The sequence below is a fragment of the Canis lupus genome, chromosome 35 (genome assembly GCF_003254725.2).
Source record: "Canis lupus dingo isolate Sandy chromosome 35, ASM325472v2, whole genome shotgun sequence".
NCBI classification, from domain to species: domain Eukaryota; kingdom Metazoa; phylum Chordata; class Mammalia; order Carnivora; family Canidae; genus Canis; species Canis lupus.
The window spans coordinates 20,350,151-20,363,083 of record NC_064277.1 but is presented as its reverse complement, the minus strand read 5'-3'; the positions used below and the strand labels follow the sequence as shown (position 1 = coordinate 20,363,083).

The following is a 12,933-nucleotide window of genomic DNA, read 5'->3' as shown; positions in this document are numbered from 1 at the left end:
CTTTCCCTAATAGTCTTCATTTGAAAAAAAAAAAAAACACAGTTTATAAGAACAGGTTATATGTCTGGCTATAACAATGTAGATGCTTGCAGGTTCTTCCCTTCCCTAACATTTTTAGAGGCTACACCCCCCAAACTACTTATTTTTCTAAGCATCTGGTTTCAAAAGCAAAGTTCCTGGCAAGTCATGATAGATTTACCTATTTTACATAGTGGCTACTTCTTTTTTTTTTTTTTTTTTTTTTTTAATACAATTCTAGAGATTAGAAATATGCCACATTTCCCATCCGGCCAAGGCAGCAAAACAGCTTCAGTGGGTGAACATACTGCATCAAGCAACTGTCTGGCTCTCTGGGGCTCAAGGTCATTTTTCACTCCATACAGGGATTCACGTAATTGGCTACGCACATTCGTCCATTGAATCAGGTGGCAAGACAACCTATTAGATAGATCAGTGGTCTGATGTAGGACACAGCTGCTCTGCTCCCTCCAGGCTTAAAATAATTCAGCACTATCAACCTCCCCCATTAAGTACAATTAATTTTATGAAATGGAGAAAATAAGCATTTTATTGGAAATGGCTGACACACGCTACACACAGCAGAAAATACCAACTGTGCACAGGACACCAGCTTCCCCCGGTTCCCACTGACCTCGAGGTGCTAATAAGGGAATTCTGCAAAGCCTGCATTAAAAGGGATCCCACATTTAGCCAGCCCTGACCCCAATCCAAACTTTTCTCCCACTCCGCAGCAAGAGGGCCTTACTAATTGGAATGTGCAGAACATGTGGCCCGAGGACCAGGTTTCACCAGCATGCACCAACAGAGCATCAACAACACACACACACATGCACACCACTCGGATTCCTTAGCTTTTAAAACCATCTAAATGTGCACAATAAACATGGGTTGAAAGATGAACGCATGTGTTTGTGTGGGTAAAAAAAAAATAAAACTTTAAATTAAAAAACACAGGTGGAAATGGTTTTCATGAGCACAGATCTCCCAGTAAGACTGATGGTATTGACCAGACATAGAAACAACAAAGATCCCCGGTGAAAAGAGACCCTCTAATCACATTAGCTTGTAGTTCTAAAGGAAGATGGTTGCTCTGGATTTCCCTTTATACATAGCAACTTCAAAAAAATCCCCATTTTCTTAGTACATCTTTATGGAGGGAAGCTTGCTTGCCTTTGAAGCCTCAACACAAAACAAACAAGAGTCTTTACAAGTCTTGTCTGACCACCCAGGGAGAATCAAATAGTATTTTTTCTCCAGTAGGCCACCCCAGGATATTGTGAATAAAAAGGAAAAGGAGGAACTCATCATGTAACCGGGATGTGTTTTTCTAGTGTAGTTGTACACTGTTTTAATCTAAATATTATGGTATATTTTTTCACTAGCAAAGCCAAAGCAGATCTAATTATTCCTTTATTAATAGAGAAGTTCTGAAATCGCGGGAAATAGATTAAAGCCAAGGGAACAGCACAGAGGTGGGGGGAAGATTAGGGAATTGTCTTCTCAAAATCCCAAGAATGGAACAGGGATTTTTAAAAAGTGCTGATGTTCAGAATGGCAGGCCGGTGGAGCGGGGCGAGCTGTTTTTTTAGTACAAAAGCCCTCCACAAAACCTCTCAGGGGCCAGACTGCAGGAGACACCAGGGGAGGGAATTTCTGGATACCACACTGAAGAACTTAGATGCATGCAAGTATTTTAGAATCATAAGAAAGCTGTATAGTCATAAACATCCTAAAATGCACTCCTCTAATCATGTTGTGTCCCAGCACCAAATCTCCACATGGGCCAAATGAAAACCAGATCCTGTAGCCCAGCATGAGGGAAGTCCAACCAGCTTCCCACGCCTGGTTTCTACTACTACCTCTGGGGTCCCTGCTGTTCCTCCCATAATGCAGGGCACTTCCACCTGGTCAAGACCCCACAGATGGTCTTTTATTCTCCTGAAACACCCTGCCAGCCTCATCTCTCTCCTGACTCATAGACCTCCTCCTGAATCACCGCTCGGCTCCTCCACTGCCTGGTGGCTCTGGGCTAATTACTTACTCCTATTCCCTGCCTCACTTTCTCCATCTGCTAAATAGGAATATGAAAGCCTGTCTCACTGCTTTGAACTAAAATGAGCTCCAAGTGAGGATGGTAAGCAACTCATATTCAGTAACTTAAGTGTTATTTCCCTGCACTCAATAAATGCCACCTTCCCCGACTCCAGACAGTCTTCTTTAACACCCAGAGCCAAAAAACATCTCCCCCTTCTCTGAATTGCCCTCCCAATCTCACGGCAGCAGTGTTGGGTAACTGGTCATTCTCTGCATGCACTATTACTATCTCCCTATTGTCACCACACCCTCCAGACTGTGCTCTTTGGAGGTAGGACCCCCGTTTAATTCATGTTTAATTCAATTGGATTCTTTCCAATGTCTCGTGCATAATCAAATATAACAACCTCAGGGTTCTAATATTAACAGTTCCTTTTAAATACTCTAGATAAAACCCATTACTCTGTAACTAAGAAAACAGAGTCCAGGGATGCCTGGGAGGCTCAGTGGTTGAGCATCTCTTTATCTCAGGTCAAGATCCTGGGGTGCTGAGATCAAACCCCACATATGGCTCCCTGCAGGGAGCCTGCTTCTCCCTCTGCCTGTGTCTCTGCCTCTCTCTGTGTCTCTCATCAATCAATAAATAAAATCTTCATAAAAAAAGAAAGCAGAGTCCAAGTGAGATGAATAATCGCACTAAGTAATAGTACCTCTTCCTATATGACCAACTTTGAATGGGGAGGTGCAAAGGTGGGTTAAGGAATGGATAGATGGATGAACAGATAGACATAAGGACAAACCAACCACCAATCAGATACAACATCCAAGATATCATCAGCAATTCAAACCCTGGGAGATAGTGTACTGACCACCATACAATGGCCACCTCACCACTCATCCTTTCTTCATCTACTACACATTCTTAAATGTCATTCCTTGAAGATTAACTAGTTTAATATATAACTGTATTCAAAACTTTTCAAATAAATAGCAGCTCACCTTTGCCTTGGGTAGCTTATTCGTGCCACAGCTTTTACCGAGAGCCAAAAGCCTGTGCCAGGCACTTGCTTGGCCCCACAGGAAGTGCACAGGGGGGTCATCCCTGTGAAGAGCTCCAGCTCCATATCCTCTCTTGTTCTCCTCCACTCTGCCATCCCCATCTGTCCCTCCATTTATGCCGCAGAGTGGGTGCCGGCACGAGAAAACCCATCACAGAGATGATGAGGGGGGTTTATGGGAAGGCCGATTGCAAAGAACTTGGCAAATACTTCACTCTGAAGGTTTTGGGTATAAGAGCCCATTTCTCTTCCCTCTCTAAGGTTCAGGAGACTTTGCAAACCTCTCAGATGGCAGGAGGCTCCAAACCAGGACCTGGAGCCCAGGAAGAATGTCCCAGAACACCTGCCTATGGAGCCACACGGCGGACAGAAGACAGCCTTGGAGACATTCTGGAATGTTGCTGCGCCATGTTCAAAAATGTCCTCCTCTCCCCATCCCTCTCTGAAGTCTCAAACTCACCGGAAGTGTGATGTGAGTAATACACCAAGTGGAAAACTCCAGTTCTTGGTACCGGACAGAAGATACAGAGCAAATTCATAGCAAACTGAAGACACCACACACAAAACAAGTGGCCATCACATCGTGTCAATCACTGTCCTTTTCCCTGTGAGGTTCCAGGACACCCCAGGGGCATCTGAAGTAGTTAAACAAGGCATTTCCTGTTGCACAGGACCTATCGGAGGTCACTATCGTGACCGTTCAAACGTCACAGCATCAGAAGTTCTCTCGGGCCATGCCATTGGAGATCACGCTTCTGGCGACGTCTCCATCCCCACCCTCTGTTTGGCTTCTTTACAGCATTTATTATTATGTGACATTAAATCGTATCTTGTTTGTTTGTTTGTTTTTGCCTGTCTCTCCCACCAAAACATAAGCTTCTTTAGGGCCATGACTTGTTTTCTTCACTTCTGTGTTCCCAGTACCTCGAACTGTCTGTGACCCGAGATAGACGGTGAGGGAATATCTAAGTGGGAGAATGGATATCTGCTTCCCAGATCAGAAACCTGCTAACATAGACCCAATGTTACTAGCTACTGACAACGATAGTTTCTCGTCTGTTTAAAGGAACAGCCGACTGGAACCTGGCTTCTCTCCACTCATACCCAAGCTAACTGATGAAGAAGCCCAGAGAAGGAACGAGGTGCTTCTACTAACTATCCTGGGCCAGCGAGTGCATAGTGGGAGGCTCCTGGGCAAACTGGAGTGAGGAGGTCACTTTAAGCCTAAAGCAAAAGCAGATCTGAGGAGGGTCACCACTGAGTACAGTCACCAACTAGTCTAGATGCTAATGGCACAACCTGTTGCCGGGGTGGACCTGAAGGATGTCACCCTTCCCATGGCAGTGACGAAGCTGCGAGGGGATGACATTTCCTGTCTGTGTCTTATGGGGCCCCCGCTGCTAACCAGACTGTGAGACAAGGTTACAATCTTCCTAAGGAAGAGTACACTGGGAACAGGGACAAAAATCAGGTTGGAGGCCTTTTCTTTATTAGAAAACGTGCTTGTTGATGAATACATGCAGTAAAAAGATCTCTCTGCACAGAGCTGCAGGCAGCAAATGAAAAAGAATTAAGAATATCTAAATTTAGGGGTGTTGGGGTGGCTCAGTGGGTTAGGCATCTGCCTTCGGCTCAGGTCATGATCTCAAGGGTCCTGGGATGGAGCCTCCCATCAGGCTCCTTTCTCAGTGGGGGGCGTCTGCTTCTCCCTCTCTCTGTCCCTGGCCCCTACCCCCTACCCTCTGCTCCTGCTCTCTCTCTCTCTCTCAAATAAATAAAATCTTTTTAAAAAGAATAGCTATTAATTCATTAATTCAGCATACCTGAGAGCACAGTAATTTCTGCACACATAACAAACTATATGCATTGAATATCTTTTCTTCCTTCCATGATAAATCATCTGTTAGGCAGGGGTACCCCGCTGGCTCAGTTGGTAGAACATGCAACTCTAGATCTTGGGGTTGTGAGTGGGAGCCCCATACTGGGCATGGAGCCTACTTTAAAATAAATAAACACATTCTCTTTTAGGCATAAAACTAGACCTGCATTAACTATTAACTCGGCAACGCACAGGTTTTCCTTGCACTTGCAGCCTGAGAGAAACACACCCTTTCTCTTGCTACTTAGAGAGTAACTCAGGGACCTAACAACCTCATATTGCTTCTGCTCTTCATCCGTTCCCTCAAACTGAGACATTCTCTCAACAAAATTGCCTTAAAGGGATACATTGTCTATAATAACAAACTGCAAGGCCAGCTAAAGTTCATACTGATCCTATGACAATCTGTTTGCTTTTCCACCTTAGGTGCAAGAAAACCCAGTAGGCACGCTAGAAAATGTCCTAGGACCTCCCTGCTCTGTGCTTAGGCAAGCCTCAACTCGCTCACACATAAAAATGCTGGTTTGGTGGATGCACACTGTCCCCGAAACAGTCTCCAGACACAGGAAGAAAAAGAGTGAGATCTTTGCAGCCTAGTAGAGAAGCAAACATCAATAAGGAGTTGAGGGAAGAAAGGGAGAGAGGAGGAGAGGCAGGAAGAAGGGAGCAGAATAAAAGATCAAGCACAGTGGACAGCCAGCCATGCCAAGAGAGAAGACAGCCACAAATGACCTTTTGCACCCCAATCACTCTGAACGTCTCAGACGCCTCCAAACCAGGAGCGAATTCCCTAGCAGGGGGCCAGGACACTTCTGGAGGAGAATTTGAGCCATTTTCCTTTTTCTTAAAGAACAGCACTAGCATCTGCCAAACGAGGTCCTCAACTGCCCATTTATCTTCTCCCTCCCGGCCTCCGAGCTCCCCTTCGATCTATCATAGTAAACACCCCCCCGCCCAGCTCCTCACTGGACTCTCAGTCTCAATCATCGTCAACAACAAAGACATTTGTGAGGGCTTGTCTCTGCATGGCCCCATGCTAGACATTGTACAAACCCAGGTTAACAGACTCGGTCCCTCCCGCCTTTGAGGCTCTTCCCAAAGAGATCATTATTTGGTTTTATAAATTTTACTACCACAAAAACTCCAGGTCCATGTCCTATTCACAGCAGGTCTGTGACTTTGGGTACAAAGCACAGCACATTTTATAAGCCCCTATAAATCAAAGCGAGCTCTCTCACACTCAAGGACTGTCTGCCCATGCAAGCCACAAAATGGATTTCTAAACCATGAGACCAACTGCCTCCTTTCTTCTTTTTCCAATGCATTGGAGTTGTTTTTGCGATCCTGAAATAGCAGGATGGTCTTATTCAGGGCACAGCCAACCAGAGCTCAATACATATCTGAACCATGTCTTGCTGACACACATTAAATAATCATCTCCCAGGATAATTATGTTGGACACATCACTTCATCTATGGAAATATTCAGGTGAAAAAATATATATATTAAATGGAAAACAGAAAGGGAGTACTACAATTTCTGCTTTTCAAGGGCAGGAGGAGGCTTCCTTTCAGTAAATCTATGTTGAAAGTTTAATTTTCTTTAAGGCACTTCTATTCTTATGTTTTAAAATACCATCAGCTCTGAACTATGTGAGCCCAGAAAATAAATATTCCTGGGATTTTTCTTGTAGGGAAGTTCAAATGGTAGAAGAACATTTGATATTTTCAGTTTTCCCGAAGATCAGAAGGACTTTCAGAATAATGCATTTTTCCCTCAACAAAGGGCATCTGCAAAGCTTAGTCTGCTGAAAAAAATCATTCTGACAGTCTTAATGTATTCTTTTCAGGAAAGCCCTGTTCAGAGAATTCCACAAAAAAAAAAAGAAAAAGAAAAAAATCAGTACCCCAGGAAAGCACCAATATAAATCATTATAGCTTCTTACAAATTGATGAGGCCAAAGTATTTTCAATATATTCTAGATATTAGATTGGGGGTAGGGAGAGAAATAAGAATGATCTTGACTATTACATATTTTTTCACATTCCCTTGTTGGACCAATATTAAAACAAATATTAGAACGATTTGCCGGTCTTTCAAAGAACATCTCACAGAAAAGCCCACTTCTGGAATCCAACTGGAAGACAAAAACATCCTTAAGGTAGGAAATATAAAATTGCATTATTGTTGTAACTGAGAACAACAACCTCGACAACAAGAAAAATTATAGTCTAATATTAACATAACAAGGCTCCTTTCATCCAGGACTCCAGAATATTTTGCAAACACTCTCTGTTGCTGGGATGATGCTACTAGGGAATTCAAATACGAGGAATTTTAATGACTTGACTCAGGTCACTGGTCATCTTGAGTGGTAGACCAAAATGTAAATACTTGATTGTGGTCTCCTGATTTAAAGACTCAACCACATAACCTTCAATTAATAATTTACAGAATCCTATTTCAGGGAAACCCCTTTCGGTCTTTTCATTAAATTCTGATTTTTGCCTTTTTTCTTTTTTCTCTGTTTCCATTACTCTCACCATAGCCGGGGCAAGGTGTAGGGTAACTGGGAAAGCCCCTCAGTGGTCTCCCTAAGTAGCTGTTAATGTCTTACCACCCCACCCCCATGCCCCAGATCTCTCCTACAACCCTCTAGCCCAGGATAGTAACCCAAACTCCCACACACACCTGTTTTATCATATCCTTCCCCCTTACCCATCAGAATGTTCAAAGAAGGGACACCTGGGTGGCTTAGTGGTTGAGCCTCTGCCTTCCACTCAGGGTGTGATCCTGGGGTCCGGGGATCGAGTCCCATATCGGGCTCCTGACGGGGAGCCTGCTTCTCCCTCTGCCTGTGTCTCTGCCTCTCTCAGTGCGTCTCTCATGAATAAATAAATTAAAATCTTTAAAAAAAAGAGGGATCCCTGGGTGGCTCAGCGGTTTAGCACCTGCCTTTGCCCCAGGGCGTGATCCTAGAGACCCAGGATTGAGTCCTACATCAGGCTCCCTGCTTGGAGCCTGCTTCTCCCTCTGCCTGTGTCTCTGCCTCTCTCTCTCTCTCTCTCTCTCTCTCTCTCTCTCTCTGTCTCTCATGAATAAATGAAGTCTTTTTAAAAAATTAAAAAAAAAAAAGAATGCTCAAAAACCTCTACCATTGATCTCATATTTTTGTCATTCCTGGACATATACCTGACACAGGGACATCCCAATTCTTCTCCTCACTCCCTGTTTCTTTATGCTACAGAAAGCTCCATCATTTCTACTGGCTTTGGTGTACTAAATATATACCCAGTGAAGGAGATATTTGAGTTGGAAGAAACCCTGGAGTCCATTTAGTCTAACCCTGCCACCCTATCCACGCAGCCAGCATTGTTGACATCTAACTTCTTTCTCCTTCACGTTATTGGAAACGAAAAGTTCACTGCTCTGAAAAACAGTGCTCTGTCAGGCATTTTAACTGTGAGAAAACTCTCATCTGAGCTGAATTCTTGTATGGTCATTGGGACGTCCACCCCACAGGCTCAATTCTGTGCCCCGGATTGATAACAAGTGGACTTGTTTCTGCAACAAGATGGCCTTTGCAATGTTTGAAAAGCACTGTTGTTTATCCTTTATCTTCTCAGCTCCGAGTGCATGTGGCAAGGCCCTTCCATTTTCCTCAGGAGACCTGGTATCTGGGTCCTTTGACACCCAAAAACTCCTCTGATTCAGTGCTGCCTAACTACTCAGCTTGTGCACAAAGAGAAAATGATAGTGTCTATATAGCATATTGGGAAGAAAGGCAAGGGCCTCACAAGGGTTGTGAGGTTGGAGCTCCAGCTCCACCTCATGCAGTACCCAGATGGGAAGCACTGAGCTGACTCTGGTGATTACTCCTTTCAAGTCTGGCACTCAGGGCACCTGGGTGGCTCAGTGGTTGAGCATCTGCCTTTGGCTCAGGTCATGATCCTGAGATTCTAGGATTGAGTCCCGCATCAGGCTTCCTACAAGAAGCCTGCTTCTCCCTCTTCCTATGTCTGTGTGTGTGTGTGTGTGTGTGTGTGTGTCTCATGAATAAATAAATAAAATCTTCAAAAAAAATAAAATAAAAAAATTAAGTCTGGCATTCAAGGGGCACCTGGGTGGCTCAGCGGTTGGGCATCTGCCTTCAGCTCAGATGGTGATCCCAAGGTTCTGGGATCGAGTCCTGCATCAGGCTCCACAAAGGAAGCCTGCTTCTCCCTCTGCCTATGTCCCTGTCTCTCTCCATCTCTCATGAATAAATAAGTAAGAAATAATAATAATAATAAAGTCTGGCACCCAAAATTGAACACATTCTGCACAGCCGATCTCAAATCCAATTTATTTCATCCAATGTCCCCCCAGAAACTAAAGCCAACTCATTTTGTCTTCCTCCTGATTACTAAGCACACAGTACCTGCTTGAGCAGGATTTGACATTTGACATCATGACTTTTGACTCCTATTGACTTGGGGACTTTCCCAAATGAGCATCTCATTTCGTGCATCAGATTCACTTTCCCAGCGGGACTCCCACTTCACTAGGAGCTGAGTGTCACCGTCCTGTCCTCACGCCCATTGGTTCGCCTTCCAAGTCTGGGCACCAAGTAGAGCCTCCTGCACACACGTGCAGAGCTGAAGCAGCCTCTGGCCAGGAAAGCATGGCTCACAGGCTACGGTCTGGTTCAAAAGATATAAACCGCACCTGAGGAGGAAGTTTATCGTTCTGTCTGTTTATTCAGGCGTATCTAAACAATGACACAGACTTTCAGACTGGGAGACTTCGTACAAATAAATGCTTCCAGACAGGTCCAGATTGGGAAGGAGGGCCGTGGAATTCCAGCTCCTATCTGGGATATGAGGCCCAGACACTCGTCCCTCAAGTTATAAACACGATTAAACGATGTTACATCGTTTTACTTAAAGCTCTGTTTGCTTTCAGACTAGACTTTAACATTTCATAACGGTTCCCATCAGAATATGGTAGAAGTGGAGAGTATTTTGATTTAAGCTTGGGTTCAAGTACAAAACTCAAGCTGTGCTAGTTAAAACAGGCTCTACTTCTAATTCAGCCTCACAGTGAGGTCAAGACTCTTGGATTCCCCTAATCTTCTTCCTCTAGAACTGAAATGCCTGGGAATTCAGTGAATTTACATATTCTTCTTTGGCCATGAAGCTACGGTCACAGGGTCTCGGCCAAGCTCTTGGTCTCAGGCCTCTGGATTCAGGCTGACTTTCTCCCAGACTGCTCAGCCCAAAACTCAACCCTGGGAGAGCAGATTTTAAGGTACCAATCCTGCCACAGGAAGAAAAGGCCCTCCCTGCCTTCCTTTCCTGGAGAGGAGACCTCCCTCTCGTTTTTCCTCCTCTCCCACTGCTCTGGGTGCAAGTGTGTACATCTGAAACTCCAATAGATTCATGAGAAGTCGGCACTGGTCCCTCTGGACATGATCCATTTTTAAGCGAGCTAGCTCTGAGAACTTGGACACTTGACAGATCCTGGAGGAATGAAATACGAGGAGAGAAAAGGAAGTTTGACACGGGGAGAGAGACTGCTCTCCGGGGTGGGGAGAAGCTAAGAGAAGGGGAAATATTAAGATAGGATGTGTAACATGAACTTAACGGCAGATCACACCATTGAGCAAAAAAATCTGGCTTCTCCGTTAAAGTTTGGAAGTGGGGCAGTTCCTATAGACTTGTCACTCCATGCAAAAAACCTTGTCCTTGTGGCTAAGGACAAGAACCTTAGCACTGCCCCTGAATTCACCTTCCCATTCACACTACTGGTCCTGTGTACCCAAGGCAGTTGCAGAAAGAGGACAAAAATGATTTTACACAGAAGGTAAAAAATTAGGATAAAAATAGGTGTAAAACAGACTAAGTTTGCCCCTCTTACCCCTTACGATCCCAAGCAGGGAAAAAAAAAAAAAACATTCTGATGATTCTGGAATGACCCAAGCATAAGGGCAGAGGAGGCGGGAGGCAAATTTTCAACACAGAACCACAGGGGAAAATTAAATCCCAACTCTGCTTCTACCTCTGAAACCGACATTTCCATACACATCTCTTCTGTTTGTCAGAAGCCAACATTATTCAGAAGTGCCACCAATCCATAAGCTCAGCCAGCACTGAGAAACTATTAATTTTAATTCTACACCAGGGCCTTTAAAGTCTGAAGGGAGGGGTGCCCGGCTGGCATAGTTGGAAGAGCGTGCAACTCTTGATCTCGGGGTTGGGAGTTCAAGCCCTGTGGTGGGTGTAGAGATAACTCATAAATAAGTAAATAAATAAATAAATAAACAAACAAACAAATAAATAAATAAATAAATAAACTTTTTTAAAAAGTCTGAAGGGAGGATGATGGCTGAAGGACAGCCATAGCTAATTGTTTAGTTCACGTTAATACAAGGAAAACAACTGGTAAAGAAAAAAAAAATTTCCATCCTCATCTACATTAATGTCCATTTCTTTTAAAAACCAGTAAGTAAGACAACGTGCAGGAAATGACAATAATGTCAGCTTAACACCTAATTCAGTGAAGACCCTTGATTGATGCTCTGTAAATTATTTCATAAACAGCTGATTGATTACTTAAAAACATCAGAATTTATCAACTAAAAACAATACGTTGACGATTGCCTTGTCATGGGCAAGGAATATAGAAAAGATAAATCCAAATGATAATACTGTTTAAATCTCCAAAAGGGCCATGACCAAAGGAAATGAGAATTAAAACAAAAAAAAAATCTAATAAAAGCATTTCATGATTCATAATACTTATACTGCATTTCTTTCAAATAAACTGAGTCTGTATAGTTGCATCATCCCTAGGAAATGAATATGACACAGAAAGACACAAAGACATGGTGTGAGCTGAACTAAGACTGTTAGGAAGCTAAAGTTCTTTAGAGACAGGGAGTGTAAATGCTATACAATAATATTACAAGAAATGCTTTCAATCAGCCTGCTGTCATATGAACCATTATCCAAGACGGTTTTTCTAAATGTACATTAATTCTTAAAATTTTCTCCACTCTTTACCATGATTAAGATGAGCTCTGTCTTCTTGTCTTCCTACAATCTGTTTTTGCTGACTACTGTCTTATGGGTAAAGTGTATAATTTTTTTCATTATTTTCTAGAGATTCCTATTTCTTGAGACTATTTTGCTGAGGATATCATTTGACGTTTTGAAATAAGCCAGCCCACTCTAAATTACTTAGCTACACATGGGTAGAAATACCCATGTATTGGGTAAATACTTGAGAGTTTTCTCAGGTTCCTGTATGTAAAAGAAATTATACGTTTATCTTCTCACTGACCCATTTTAATTTCTTTTTTTAAGGAATGGGGGTCATGCTATATAAGGGTGCTTTGTGCTGTCCAATGATGTGAAACAAAATGAAGCCAAGTGGACTTCAGACAAAAGTATCAGACTTCACTTGAGTTTTAAACAAAAAAGAACCCTCTCTCACTAAAAATAATTTGAAAGGTAAGATTAATTCTGTATATCTCTGGAAGGCTTTATTTCTCAAATTACCTAAGTGATTACCTTTGGTAAACTAAATAGATCATATACAGCACATTTTCTTCTCCACAGTGCTTGCATTTGATTTCCCAATAAATCAACTTTGTGAAAACACTTATTCATCTCAACTTTGAGGGTGAAATTAAGGATGTTACTGCATGAAGAACATTAAGGATATTATTGCATGAAGAACAATCTTCAATTGCTTTTACCTACTGATGTTTACATAGACTTGAATAGATGAATTTGAAATTTTTGATTCAACTACGTAAAATAAAATAAGTTAAGATCATGGATTAAGACACACCAAACAATCCAGGCGTTCAGAGGAGAGGAAGGAAGCAAGGACTGGGTATTCTTTGAAAACAGAACGAAGTCTTCTACCAAACCCTACAGAAGAGGGACTCTGGTT

At 42.9% G+C, this 12,933-nt stretch overlaps 1 protein-coding gene across 9 annotated transcripts in view; it reads right to left on the bottom strand.

Moving 5' to 3' along the window:
- LOC118349920 (uncharacterized) overlaps positions 1 to 12,933 on the bottom strand; it is a 586,341-nt gene that overhangs the window by 485,387 nt on the left and 88,021 nt on the right. The gene's annotated exons all lie outside the window — the stretch shown is intronic.